This window comes from Colias philodice, chromosome 9 (genome assembly GCF_061535455.1).
Source record: "Colias philodice isolate Cphi_HAF_F1 chromosome 9, ilColPhil1 Martin Lab GWU primary, whole genome shotgun sequence".
In the NCBI taxonomy this organism is placed as follows: Eukaryota; Metazoa; Arthropoda; class Insecta; order Lepidoptera; family Pieridae; genus Colias; species Colias philodice.
In genome coordinates, this window is record NC_143094.1 from 7,375,704 (window position 1) to 7,392,164 (window position 16,461).

The 16,461-nt window shown below is 32.0% G+C and overlaps 1 protein-coding gene across 1 annotated transcript in view; it reads left to right on the forward strand.

Annotated features, from left to right (window-relative positions):
* Window positions 1-16,461, forward strand: part of PIG-P (phosphatidylinositol glycan anchor biosynthesis class P) — a 271,287-nt gene that overhangs the window by 125,025 nt on the left and 129,801 nt on the right. The window lies entirely within an intron of this gene.

Sequence of the window (16,461 nt, forward strand, 5' to 3'; positions counted from 1 at the left end):
TGATAATGATAAGGTCTATTTTAAATATATTTGAGTACGTATTCTAGTTCAGGTCGGAAAATCATCTTAAATAACAAAATATGTTTATGGAAATTTTAAATAGTAAAATATTACATATTATATTATTATTTTAAAGGACCATCACTTCTTTCCTGATCACAATTGATGAATTTTATATTATTCATTCCCTTTTTCTTTAAAGCTCTGTTATTTTACTATGTTTATCTAGATGATTTGAATAAAAAAGCAATGTTGCAAAAACCCTTTAAAAGAAATGTTGCAAAACGTACCTAGTGTGACATTAAATCGTGACTGGGTCTTTAAACGACCCCATAATCCCTAATGAGGAATCCAGACGCTTTTAAAGTTGTCTTACTGATCTTTTTAGATTGAATAAGCCTACCTAGTACTCACACTACATGATCCCATGAATTTTAAACGCTTTTATAAATAACACGAGCTATTTTAAAAGTTTTATGTTTTAAATGAATATTTATGAAACAAAATTATTATACCACTTATAGATATTATAACGGGTCACGCTTTCAAGTTTTATTTACTCGAAAATTGCTAACGACCTTTTATAGCGGTGTCCTTGTAAAGGCCGATCTATTAGCTATTATTTATAGTAGATATTATGTGTGATGATCACCGTATAAATTGTAAAGCAGAAAGACGTGACGAGACGAGTTATTACGCAAACTTCTTGCACGATGTATAAGGAAGTAACCTTTAGCTTCTGCCACAGTATGTACAAATATTAGTATAAGATTATTACTTATGCACGATTTATTAAATTAAAGAACTAATTAATTAATAGCATATACATCTAGTCAATCAAATTAATTTATCTCCATTGCGCTACTGCCTATTTTCTTTACTGCTAGGTACCTACGTACTTCAATTTACTGGGGATCAAACAATTCTTTGTTATATAATTCAATTAATTAGCAATCTACTAAAATATATCTACTCTGAAACTTAAAGAAGACTACGAATATAAATAATGTTAACTGTAGATAGTTATATGCTATCTCTATATGTAATAAAAAAATCTATAAAGTGCACAATGCTTCGACTTCGAAAAAGCTTTATCAATTACACTATAAATCAATAAGCCATAGATAGTAGACGAGATAGATTTTAATAAAAGGTTATTTAAGTTGAGCTTTAGATAAATGTGAAAGGCTGAACCAAACTGTCGGAGAAACGGAGAGCCCACGAGATGATTGATGTTGGGCAGAGGTGCAGTGAAAGCATTTAACATAGGTACACGCATTATGAAATATAGCGGTATTAAGCTTTGCCACAGAAAACTCATACCGAAAACATGCGTTACAATTTTTCTTCTACATTGCACAATACGAATTTGTTAACGGGAATCTCTCAAATCATCTACATTCGACTTTTTTGTTTATACATGGGCGTAAATAAATTGATAATGTTGGTAATTTGGCGCCCAGCGAGTTCCGTTATTTGCTTCGCTAATGAGTTTATAATGGTCTTTATAATTGAGAATGATGATATATTTTCGAAATCAATGTCTATGTCAAATTAGTGCAAAGCAATCCAGTAAGTAGACCACGCGCTTAAATGCGTGTGATATTCTCATCGCCTGCCTGTTCAATAATTATAAAAGTTCACTACCATAAGAATTTGGAACATGTTATTTTTTGGGTTACTTCGAGCTTCGGTTTCAACATAAAAAAATATAACTAACTGTAATTACCAAAAATATTTTCATATTTCCAATAACTGAATTCAACAAATTATTCAGTATTTAGTAATTTATTTTAATAATCACAAAGCTTTCACCTATAAACATATATCTTTACTATCTGAAATCATGTTATACAATTAAAATGTTCCTAGAGGAAACAAAGCATTTTAAAGTTGAATGACTCTATAATGTTCGTAAATAATTTCAAAATAATTTTTTTGACGCTGTTTACATTAAAATCCGAGCACGAGTGCGCACCGCGAACAAGTGTAAATTATTGAAACCGCAGTAAAGTAGAGTTCATAACGGAAAGGATTGTTGAAACAACGAGCTTACACATCCAACTCATTCTAACAACCGGTCTATCTGTTGCTTGGATTATCACTCGAAAATTCTTTGTGAAGTTGTTAGTGTGAAATCTACGCTATAATAACAAAATAAAAGAAATGACTAATGCGGTTTCTCGGCCACAAAAATAACCCTGTACAGTGTACATTCTCATAATCATCATCCATAGGTCTACGAATAATGACGTATGCAACAAAAATATTATAATTGCAACTGCTATACTTCCGAGAATTTTCATGGGTTGTTACACCGTTTACAAAATGGTTATAATTAGAGAATTATTGGAATAGTTTGATCTAGTTATCCTTAAAACGTCATGTACCTTTTATAATATGCTTAATTCGTTTGAATAACAATTGGTATAAATATTTTTATTACATGTTAATCTTATTTTTTTTTCTTTTGAGAATAAAGATAGTCCTTATTCCTTATCCCCATTGTTTATAAAATACTTACTGAACTATGTTTATGTTTCTGTTTGCACAATGATTAGGTAAATTTCGGGAAACTTCATTGTTTATTGCAGGATTCTAACGATTCCGCATCTAATGATTCGTCAAAATTTTTGATGATTCTTTCACAATTGAAAAGTAAAAGTGAAAATACAACTCAATAAGTGAAAGATGTTAAATTGAAAGTGAAAAAGTGGACAAACAAGCCAAGGTCGTAGAGTTCCTAATTCATTGATAATGAAGTTAATTAATGTTATCTCTTGTACACGAGGCGTATCTTCGTGCGGCCGTCGCTGGTGACGCCATGCTCCTAGATCTTCCTTGTACAGTGACTCATGTTCATCGAGTTCGTGACCTGAAGTGCGGATTTAAACTTCTGGCTGCTGTCCTCGTCTAACCTCTGGGATGACTAACGAATGGGCTTCCTACCTACCAGGTAATGTTTTTAGTTCTTGCTTAAATGGCAGTGAACCCCAATATAGCATGATTTTAAGGTAAGGTAAGGCAAAAACATCATGCATTTAAAGAAAACAGTTAAAACGATTTTAATGAGGCGAGTACAGCCAACTATAAAAACCATTTTTCTTCATATATTTGAGAAACTAAAGATAAACTATCAATACCTTTTATTTTTAAAATTTATCTATCTATATATCGAAACATATACACTATACCTATGTGTCTTAGTTAAATACCACGAGCTAAAAACAGTTAAAGTATTGTAACCGTTTCTAGCTCGTTGGATTTGACTCCGATTCGATAGGATCCAAATGCAGTAAAATAACAACTTATCATAAGTGAGTTAAGGGTTTAGGGTATAGATAAGTCCCTATACCCTTAAGCCCTTAACTTTATATTTACTTATTATAACGATAATGTTAAACTTAAATAGTAAAGTTACTTCAGCAATAGTCAACAGTGACTACTGAGTAATACTCAAATAATGTAACGCAAAATGAACATCCGGCTGAGAACGTCCTGAGATAACATCGACGTTTATAAACACCACATTGCAATTACGAATACGTGGGTCATTAATTCGACTTACCATATCCTAATACCTACATTCATGTAAATGCAATTTGCGTGTGTACCCTTCTACCAGAAAACATATTTTTTCAGAATAATAATATTATTAATACCAATTCATATAACGTAGCTTCTCAATAACTAAATAAACTGCAAATGCTAACATATTTTATACAAACAAGAATAGCTTAAGTAATATATTTAAATACGACGCGATCCTCGGTGAAAATTGTCAGTTGTGAATGAAGTTACATGCCGTTTAATAAGTAATGAGGTGGTCACTCGACTCACATACCAATACATAGACGCAATAACCTAATCGTGTGAACGAGGCCTTCGAAGTACGCAGAAATTTAACAACACTGCGATGGAAATTATTTTTCTAGGCAAATATTTATTCATACAGGATCACTGAATTTACATAATCGGTATTTAAAATTTAAAATATACACTCCATTAGTTGAAGTTGTTAGTATTGGGACGATTTAGATTTATATTCAGAAAATCACTTTAGAGGGCCACTATTTCACTTTTCAGACACCTATATATTTTAAATTAATAGATCTAATTCAATTTCCATCTCTAGAACTAAGCGATTTTTGTCTATATTACATGTAAGTTATTTAACGTCGACTATAGCAAAACATATAAAATATTTATTGATATGGTTAGAGAGTTTTCAATAAATATCAAGTAAAACCGTACTTGATTTGACCCATTTGTATAATGTAAATTCAAATGTAGGTATGTGTTGTATTTATGTTCTCCCATGGTAGAGTGCAAGTTCGTGTAAAGAGCAATCTGTGGATGTGGGCCATCAATGGCGATCGATCTTCGATCGCCGGATAAATAACGGCATCTTACTAATTATCTATTAGTGGCAACAATGGTCTCACGTCTTCGCGCCGATGAAACTGGCGATGCGGTCACGTCTTACCAATTCACTCTCCACACTTTATTATTGTCTGATTTTATACATCACTGCAGAACACCTGCAATGTATATTAACAGTGACTATCCGAAAACCACGAGATCCCCGTCGAACCGTTCTAAATTACACATGTCTCGTTTATTTCGCAGACCACGTACCGAGAACGTCATTCGTATTGATCCAGTTACTAGGTATACCCGGCACCAAAAAGAAATATTTCTAGAGTAATTTTATTCGTATCTATGTAAATTTCGGTTCATGCTTAAAATTCAGGGGTTTATTTGTATTTGCAAAGCGTTCGTTAAAACGCTGAGGTTTTACCTAGTTATACTAGAGGTCTATCCGAACAAAGTATTCCCAGGCAACATAAACAAATTCTGATCACAAGTTTCAAGGCGTCGGCGAGAACTGCCTTTCTCACTATCAAGTCCGTAAGACAGTAAAATATCATGCAATGTAAATATGTAGTACCTAATCGCGATACATGATGTTAATAATTTAAAAACGATTAAGTTATAAAAAATGGTCACAATAAGACAAAGTGCTTTTATACTTTACGATAGCACATCTTATAATTTCATAAAAATAAGTCGTTATATTAAGAAATTCAATAGTTTTTACCTTACTTTATTTTACGACACTACAATTCACACAATCATGTTATGTTTATAAACGATAAACGCATTGTAATGAATATGAAAATGTTTAATATCAAAGTTAGATCCATCTCAAAATACTAATATAGCGTCTTAACCGTTATGTCATAAAAATAGTTATTGAACTTCTCTATAAAAGCAATAACTTATAAAGTCGAGTTTAGCTCATTAAACATAATATGACCATGTATTTCTGGAGTAGAAGAGACTGGTACCTAGTAGAGCCTACATGTTTCACAAATTCACATCCATACTATAATATTATAAATGCGAAAGTAACTCTGTCTGTCTGTTACTATCACGCCTAAACTACTGAACCAATTTTCATGAAATTTGGTAAGGAGATATTTTGATACCCGAGAAAGGACATAGGCTACTTTTTATCCCGGGAAAATGTTGTAATCCCGGAAATCCCACAGGAACGAGAACTATGCGGGTTCCTTTGACTGCGCGGGCGAAGCCGCGGGCGGAAACCTAGTAATACATATATTTCTATTAATTCCATTACGCTCATACTTGTCTATCTATGGTAATTGTCCGTATCAACATATTTAAGCAGCTTAATGATGAAATCACATAGAATGGCTTCTGAGGGACTCGTCAAATGGGCACGAATCACAACATCCCGGCGCTCTCTATAACGGGATCGCGCTGCTCGACTCTGCACACAAATTAATGGTTACCGCTCAAGGCCGCCTACAAGTAATCGATATAGATTCATCAGTTTGTCGACTGTGAGAATATGGCGCCTTCCAAGTTCCAACTCATAACCAAAATTGAGGGCAAGAAAGCGGTCTTCACATAGCACTCAACGTCAAAGCTCTCATCGAAGCTTATCTGTCAAAGCTGCCAAGGAAATTACAAGCAATTATTTGAGTAATTGAATTCGAAATTCAAGTACAATAAAACGTATACAAGGTGGAGAAAGGACTTTTTGCGTTTTCGATTTTAACATCTACAACTCTCACCTCCATTGTAACGTAGAGAAATTAAGATACGTTCATATGTTAATGTAATAGAGTGAATGGGTCAATTGATACTCGGTTAATGTAAAGCAAAACATATTTAATTAAGAACCCCGCCAAACTGAAGGAACTGAGATGGTCCAATCTCATATCAGTTGCAATTTTAATTCGAATTGGTAGAGCACAAAAGTATTGGCGGTTTTGGTGTCGAGCGGTTGCTAGGTTTTTGCTTTGTGGGTGAATTGTTACTGTTAGCCGAGTTTCGTTTGTTCGCCAATGGCTAACCTTGATATATACTTTCAGTTACGGCGTCCATTTCGCACTTCTCTCGTTATTGCCGTCGTCTTATTGTAATCGAGTTACCTAGTCACAAAAAATATCAATCAAAATTCTAGCACAAACGCCCGAAGCGTTCTTACTTAGAATGTACATAGTTTCAAGCGTATTCTATTTTTTAAACAAATTTGTTATGGTATTAGTATTTATTAGTATCACTTCCAAACACATTTCAGAATTTAATACAATGCTAGGAAGCAGACGTATTCTTATAGAAGCAGACAAAGATGAGATACGTTACTGCCATATTAGGAAGTACATATAACAAACAGTAATATATTTTCTATCAAATTATTTTTATATGTTTTATCATAAAACATCATTATTTTCAACATGGCTGTGTTCTTTCTTACATTTTCTCATACTGATTAGAGCTTGATGCTTCATGCGTGGTAAAAATATTAAGTCATATAATGTTGTAAGTTTCAGGATCGATGTATAACATATGAATACAATAAAAAAATATAGCCTGACATTTTTTGTTTAAGATGACATTTAATAAAATTGCCTTTCCTTTTGCTAAAGACTAGTTAGAAAAAGCCTAATACAAATTATGAGCCGTGCTTTAAAGTTTAAACCATTTTATAAACTTTTTAATACATATTTACTTAATATATAATAACAGGTACAATAGGTTATGGTAGTGTATGGTATTAATACAAGAACGCAATTGAAGTGACATAATGAAATGCCAATATAGACTAGAGTAGATAATTTTTGAAACAAAAAAAAATCGCAGTCGGATGAAACCCATTAGAAAAGGAGGGGAATATGATAAAAATGTAAGGAAAAATAAATTACGGTCAATCCGAGTTCGGGAAGCGGGAGGGGGGAGCTTTTAAGAGAAAAAAATGGTTTCTCTCGATTTCCGACAAAACTACAAGTCTTATAGAAAAAAGTTCAATGGCAAAGTTGTAGGTAATTAAAAGTTCTACAACTTTAGTATTCACAATTTTTTCACATAACCTAAAAATTTAGGTGAAAAATTCAAAAAACCAAGTTTTTGGTCTTTTATTTCTATCTACTTCAAAATTTATTTTTTTTCTACGAAATTTGGTGGAAACTTACTTTATTATGTCCCAAATACACTGTAATTTATTTGATTGAAAATATTTATTTTTTCGCCTTATTTTGAATTAATACCAAAAAAACAACCTATTTTTCAATCGAAAAGTCACCCGTCAAAATATCAGCTTTTTTCAAAAACTTGGGGTGCCTTTTATTCATTGAAATCTCTACTTTCATATGGTGTAAAAAAAATAAACACCACCATAGTAAATGTTCTCAGGAAATGCATACAAACAGTCTGAAAATTAGCTTTTACTAAATCAGACACACTTCTCGAACTACCTGAAATGTTTTTATCGACATCATTTTGCTTTTGAATATGCTGTAAAATATTAAACTTAGAACAGATAATTATTTTTCTTTTGAAATATTACCGAAAAGCCGATACAAGAGAAGATATAGAGTTCAAGAAGTGTGCCTGATTTAGTAAAAGCTAATTTTCAGACTGTTTGTATGCATTTCCTGAGAACATTTACTATGGTGGTGTTTATTTTTTTTACACCATATGAAAGTAGAGATTTCAATGAATAATAGGCACCCCAAGTTTTTGAAAAAAGCTGATATTTTGACGGGTGACTTTTCGATTGAAAATTAGGTTAATTTTTTGGTATTAATTCAAAATAAGGCGAATAAATAAATATTTTCAATCAAATAAATTACAGTGTATTTGGGACATAATAAAGTAAGTTTCCACCAAATTTCGTAGAAAAAAAATAAATTTTGAAGTAGATAGAAATAAAAGACCAAAAACTTGGTTTTTTGAATTTTTCACCTAAATTTTTAGGTTATGTGAAAAAATTGTGAATACAAAAGTTGTAGAACTTTTAATTACCTACAACTTTGCCATTGAACTTTTTTCTATAGGACTTGTAGTTTTGTCGGAAATCGAGAGAAACCATTTTTTTCTCTTTAAAGCTCCCCCCTCCCGCTTCCCGAACTCGGATTGACCGTAATTTATTTTTCCTTACATTTTTATCATATTCCCCTCCTTTTCTAATGGGTTTCATCCGACTGCGATTTTTTTTATCTTTTCATTATTTTCAAAGGCTTCTACCCCAGTCTAATAGTAATTCTACAAACTTCGTGTAGAATACGTTTTATAGGTACATAAAGACATATTGTTTTACAATCATAAGACTACGAAGAACCTCCCGACGTGCAAGTTCAGTGACTCTGCCTTCCTCCCTGACTCGGCAGGAAGCTGTATTCGCGTTTACAGAACCTGTTTGCGTTACCTAACATTATCTGTATTTTGTTAAATTTTGGTCACAACAACCACTGATATACCGTACTCTACTTATACTCTTATCCCGAGAGTTTAATGACATCAGGAAACCATTTACCAGCTTTAATTATTTTCTTAAAAGCCTTTTCTTGTGAAGTTACAATGTAAACAATAGAAAATTGTTAATTATGCATTTAAATGAATCAAATAAGAAAACTTTTGCAAGACAATTACATGTCCTGAGTTTAGATGACAGTTGTAATTCATCAAACTATTATTGTCGCAATTTTATAGTAAAATAGGAAAATGTAGATGTTGCAGATTTGATCTCAGTTACATAACAATTAGCGAAGGGGCTAGCCGACGGCGCGGCGGGCGCCGCACGCGGGGTCAATGGCAAGCCGAGCGCAAGCTGCCACTTAGGTTCAAGGGTATCTTGGCCAGGCCTACATGCTATCGACATACCGTCAGAATACTCATAGTTGCTAAACTCTTTTTTAAAGCAGGTGGATTTACCTAATGCACAAATCGCAATAAAGTCCATCGTAAATTAAGCGTACGTGTAATAAATAGCTCCAAATATTACGAGCAACCTATATCAAAATTATTTATAACTTTGGTCATAAATAAATCCAAGTTAGCAAATAACCAATTATAATAAATATTGTCAAACTAAAAGTATAAGTGTAACTAAGAGGCTAAAGGCACAAAGGCACCCCCTCGTGAATTAAATAATAATAACTTTTTACAAAAATATACGTCTGGGTATATCTCAAAGTACCAAATTCTACGTACCAACGGCAACGTTTATACGTAGAGTTTGCTGTTTTTATAATAATTAATATGTATTATGATCACGAAATTGGGAAAAAAATAACATTAGACAAGACTATTCAAGACATCTCAAGGGTACGGCTCGAATAGGTATACCTAATAGTTTATCCATTGTGTCAACATATAGCAGTTATTTAACTACTGAAAAATATAAAGTCATTTAATTTTTATCATGGTCAGCATTTTAGTCAAAAAGGTAAGGTCTGTAATCGTGTAATAACTAGGGTAAAAGTGGGATAGATGCCGCACCGGGATAGATGCCTCATTTTCAAAAAACCTCACTTCCCAGAGTCGTGACTACGAATTAATGATTTAAATAGGAGCTCCTATCACCCCGCACCTCGGGTACGCATGAGTTGTTGTTTGTTGAAGACGTGTTTCGCTAGTGCGTGTTGTAATATCCGCGGCGAACTTCACGAACACGTTAAAATTTAAAAAGGTTGATATTTGCCTTTGCATAACTTTATAAGCATTAATAAATTTCACTATATTTCTTATTATGTCTATACACTGGTTCATTAATTACAAATCTATGTGAAAATAGTGGCTCTTTTGTTTTTATTTAATAAAAAAAATACTGGGGCAGCTATCCTTATCAAAAAGTATAGTTGCCCCTTTTTTTTCGAGGGATAGATGCCCTTAGGGGCCTCTTAGGGCATCTATCCCTCGAAATACATATTATGTATATGTTATTATCGATAATCACAGGTACCGTTTATATTTTTACCTGATTGCGCCAGAGGTTTTCTCTATGTTAACCGATTTTACTCGTTTAATTTGCTTTTTTTTGTTATGTATACTTACTTATTAATGATCTGCCCTTATACTGATTGTAGGAGAACCACGCCACGAAAATACAAAAGAAAAGAAGGAGTGCGAGCGCAAGTATATTCTTGGACAACAGAACAACTATGTTAACATGACATTTGCTGGTTTATCATATAAATTTTATTAGATTTCGCGTTTATAGAGTATGTAAGGCATCTATCCCACTCTGCAGGCATCTATCCTCAAAAAAGGCGTTCTACAAAAATGTTTATTACACATTATCTATAAATTATAGGATAAAAATATATATAGTAATTCAAAACAGATAATTAACCTAGCTATATTCATACAAAGTTTTCGTATAAGATTCATGTTTTTAAAATTATGAGGCTATTTCAAAAAGTGGGGCATCTATCCCACTTTTACCCTAATAGTAATTGTTGTTTTTGAGAAAAAATAAGATAGTGTAATAAATATCTACGATATTCTTTTTTTGTTGTTGTGATGTTTTTAGATATAGGTACTGATTTATTATAAAATGAATTCTTATATTTTATATGTTTTTTAAATTCTTAATATACCACTAAGACTGTAATCCTATGATTATATCATTCCACGTTCCACAATTTAAAAATTGGCTCCAAAATTAAAATAAAGGAAGTAAGTAAGCCCGCTGTTAAGAAAAAATTGTTGGTTTTAAAAGTTTTACCTATAAATAAATATTAATAGACACCGACCACGAAAACCAATCTCGGAGGGTGGCAGTTAAGTGCCCTCAGCTTATTTTATAACGAAGTTCATTAATGAGTTGCAACGAGGAACTCGCAAGAATGTATCCAGCCCCTTCGCCCTAGAGTCACTAATCTGTTAGCCACGCCTTAAATGTGCCACAACATTGTAGACGTATTACTTAATTGTATACAAAACATGTAAAAATATACGAGCCTCGATTGTCTTTCATTTGTCTTCTTTGTAATTCTTTTAAATATTAAAGGAAACATAATTACTGGAGTGATATGGTAATAGTATGGAAAGTAATTCGTTGTAGTTAATGAAAATTCGCGACGCGATGTCTGCTCTTCCTGCTAATTATTAATTAGCAAACGTGCAGAAGCGTTGATGTCTAATATAAAGCATGTAATGCGCATGCGCGTGACCGTCGTTCACTCTTATGAATGAATAGTGTGACGAAAACATTGTGAATGGAGGTCGTACGGCTGACATTTGAGTACTAGCATAAAGGTTCGATGGCCATTTTACTATCAATCGTTAATTAATCGTATTTACGTGAAATTGTACAGCTATATTTTATATTATTCAACGTTTTCATAAATTTCACAAGAGATATTTAAATGTCAATTCTTTAAATGGCTTTATATCCAAGAACCTTGGTGCTAATCAACATAATCCTATCGAGCCGTATTGTCCACTCCTTTATAATACTTCTGTAAAGAGCTCAATGCTCATCATTGGGGATTATCTCATCGTTCGTTAAAAATCGTGTTCACGAAGGCCTTCTTGACGCAGCATCTATCACAAAAACCACCAAAATGCCTGCCGGATGAGCTAAGCCGCCCCGATCTGGCGCACGATTCATTGATTATACGTGTAAAAAATTTAATCATCGACTAAAATTAATAATTCTATCGAAATCATAAAATTTTTAACGAAATAAGATACACGGTATACAGAAAAATGACTGGTCGAATAATAATGGAGTACTTTGTGGTTGTACAATGGTTATAAGTTATGACCAAGTAAAAAAATATATATTTACCAACGTCATAAAACTTACGAATGAATATATTTGATAATAATATATCACTCATTAAAATAGATTCTGAGAGCAAGAAAAAATGTTTATGGATCTGACAAAACTACACAACTCTATAAAGGACTCCATATATAAAAGAATTTACAACCCTTTTTTGGATACTGTACCTATTTAGAAACGTAAGAAGGTATTGTTAATTGTTTAATATTGTTTATATAACAAATAAGAAAAAAATATTATTGCGTTTAATGATGTGCATACATTGTACCTACATATCGTAAAAATTTTTGCAATTCTTATAATTACTTAAGAATTCCCAAGGGTGAATAAGTAATTTACATTACTCATATTGTTTTTCAAATATTTGAATTTTGTAAGTTGTAGCCGGATATCAAGTAAATAAATAGTTGATGATGACTTCAACACCATGACGTCGACGGACGTCTTAAATCTTAATACAATAAGTAGGTACATTGCGCGAATGCTATTAGTTATTACTCATTTACAATCTAATCTAATCCATAATAAAGGGAAACAAAGATGGAAATAATTTAATTATTTGGCTATTTCGTCAGCAATAAATGCAGTGAAATAAAATATGACGTAGGTAGTTTTTAACTTCCCTACTTCATTTAAATTTAATTAGAACGACGCATAAAACCACTTAGATTAATTAATTATAAAGGATACCTAGCGAATCATAGCAACCTCTATATGAAAATAAAATATGTTAGAAACATTTAAAAACGTGAACAAAGAATAACATTCGTTTTAATAATAAAACAGCTACAATTATAATTAGAAAAACAAACCTCACGATTTTAATTTACCTCCTAGTAATTTTTGTATAAAATTTGTAATGATATATGTATATTGAAGTACCTACATCTTTGTAAAAACATTTAACCTTTTGATTAAAACATGAACTTATTTTATAAGTAACATCGCAGAAGTGTATAAAGTAATACGGATAGATTCATCTCACTAATTTTACATAAAAGCATTTATAAAATTCGCACCATATGCTGTACGCATCATGTTTAAGCAATTAACACCTACCTATATCACAACAACGCCTTTAAAAAGTAATTACGAAAAACGACGGTTTAAATACTTAAAATTGGTTTTGGCCGGCTGCCACGCGTCATGCTTTGTTTTTATTGTACACATATTATTTAAGCTTAAAATTATCGTAACCCTTTGGAAGAGGTTAATTATTTTAATGGGAACACCAATTTTACCACTAGTTTTTCCACAAACTCGAATGAATCATTTAGGAGCAATTAGCTCGTCATCGAGAACTATAAGCCTCGAACCGGAACTTTGAATTTAAAATAGGTATATAAAGCGATCGTTGGCATAATATCTTAAATTTGCTTCGCATTGCTATAAAATTGTAACATTGATTGTAATATTATTTTAAGCATGTTATAACTTATACGGGTACATATTTTAATCATAATTGAGTTAAGGATATATTTTTATAATTAGGTCTCAAATGCAGGAGGCATTTTGAACTTAATTCTGACCGCGTTAAATCGGGTAAAGAATGTGTACTGCAGAAGTGCAAATTTTGAACATTTTTCAAAACCAGTAGCTCCGAAACCACTAATTACATGAATCATTCTTGATTCTTTACAAACCTATCTAAAGTAGATATACAGGGTGTCCCGCTTTCGGTATACTAAGCGCGAAGGGACTTGTAGTTTTGCATACACTGATCACATAAAAAATACTTAAATAACAAAATTACGCGAAAAATTTTTTGCTAAATTTTTCCTTAAAATCCATATATTCGTCTCTAGCTTCGCGCAGCCGGCATATACCGCTTCGCTAATGTGAGTATTTTGTCTATGAAAACATAATCTTAAACGATAGCTCACATGCGGGTGGCAAAGTTGGGCGGTTTGCTTGTTGGGGGTGTACACATGGAATTTTAAGAATTCCTCTACATATTTAAAAAAAAAATGCGTTTGGAATTTTATAATTATTTTTTACCTACTCAGCGTATGCAAAACTACAAGTCCCTTTGCGCTTAGTATACCGAAAGTGGGACACCCTGTATATAATTTTATTTACCTATTTATAAAGGATTGAAATAATTAAACATCAATTAGGTACCTACTAAGAATACTGTGAATGTAGAGATCTTCAAATAATCCCAAATTTGTTTGTCATCATTTCAAATTCGTATTATTGGTTTGTATTTCGTATTTTTGAAATCCTACAAGTAGCATCATTTTGAGATGTTGATCTCAAATATAGTTCTTATAGTTTTCACACGAATCAATGCAGTCAGATTAACATTTCAAAGTTTCCGTTAAGCTATTAAGACAAATATGTTAATAGACAACACTTAAAGTCTTACTATGCACATTTAATCAACAGTTACAAGAACTATAATAGCTATGTTTATACATTGAATTGTTGATACTTTCCCTGTAAGTTCATCACATACATATTACAGAGAAAGTATGCTACATTAAGCTACAAATTAAATGCTCTATAAGTATTCAAAATTTGCATATTTAATCTTACCGATTTTTTTTAAACTAGCTGACACGGTGACCTTCGTATCATCCGGTGTTTTTATATGAATAATTTCATGAATTTTGCCGATGTTTCAATAGTAGGTAATTGTACTATGCTGGAGATCATCGAATCGACGGTTGACACTGTAACACTAGTGACTATAAAAATAATCGTTATTCTAGCTCCTGTCCCATTAGCGTTAAAGATATCACTATGATTTAAAAAATACCTATAAACATACATTTTTCGCTTTCCACACAGATCAATAAGAGATGAAGAACTAACTTGTTATCAACCGACTTCAAATAAGGGTGTAAGAGGTTAGAGAATTATTTTAGAACTGATCCTAAGTTAATATAGCTTTTATAATTAGTCTATATATTTATGGCGATGATACAGCTATCAGCCAGAGTCACGAATGCAAAAAATTTCGCCATGTTTTATTTTTATACTAATACAGCATCTTTATAAACATGCCACATTCCTTTTTTAACACGCTTTTATTTCAAGCAACTTAATGTAATTTTATGCAAACTGAAACATAAATGATTTGATACGAGGAGCCAAAGTCAGTAATGTATTCTAACGTGATAATTACTTAGAAATACTTGGTTCGTGCTTAGGTTGAGTAGCCTGTGTTTATGTGGCGTTTTGCGATGCCCAAGCGCATGTAAGTGGCTAGCCAGCACGATTCATCAGAAACTTCATTATTTAACTTGTTAGTTTGCGGAAATGTGAATAGTATTTAATAACTTAGGCATGAATATTGAATTTATATTTTATTAATTACTAATCTATATTTCCTGCAACATGAAGAATGTTCTAAGGTAGCTATCGAATTATTTTTCTTCTTAAATTTAAAATTTAAACAATAATACTAAATTTAAACATAATGAATATATTATTCATTCTGGTTTCGAATTTTAACTTCAGGAAGGTATGGGTAGGTACTTATTGTTTACCTATTTCATGTGCTGACACTGTTCATAAGCTCTCTTAAACAATGACAGGACTAGATTGGTTACCTATCACATAAATCATTTATAGCTTTAACAAAATACCCTAACCAGTATATTAAATACTAAATTTCATTATTCAGTAACATTATATTCACATAGCGAATCCCGTTAGCATTGTAATAGGTAACGCGTTTATTATCTAATATCTGCGTAATTAGTAATTTGTCTCAGTGATTTACGTCGTCTAGTTACTAAAATTAAGTGATAGCAACCCTTAACACGGAAATAGAACGCTCACTATAAGCGCCAAATGCCTCGTCAAGGCTGAAGCCGTTATTTTGTCATTATTCCTGATGCATCACCTCAAGCTATCGGATCAGAATTTTCAATAAGTGAAGTATTCTGTGAGAAACGGATTTTTTTTTTGTATTTTTTGAAAAATAGTAACATTATGTTATTTAAATTTCTTACTTTTACAAATTCTTACTGATGAAATTTCAGAAAGTTAAAGCGATGATCTTGATATGATAATTATATAATAATGATATAGACAAAGTCCTGTCACACAATAAAGACCACACTATTTTTTTCAAAAGCTCGTATTATTGAGGCCGTTAACTCGGGCTTTTATATAAACAACTATAGGTAGGTAAACATAAATCATAGTATGGAAAAATTAATATCAATTAAAATAAATTCAATAAGGTTATAACTTATAACCATATCATATAAATATTTTATGTCAAGTAAATCGAAAGTAACTGTATAATAAATAAAATCAATAAATAACAATATAAGCATTGTGTCGTCTCTTTTGTGCATCCATCCTGTGTATATTGTAAATAATCTAACGCAGCGCCCAAA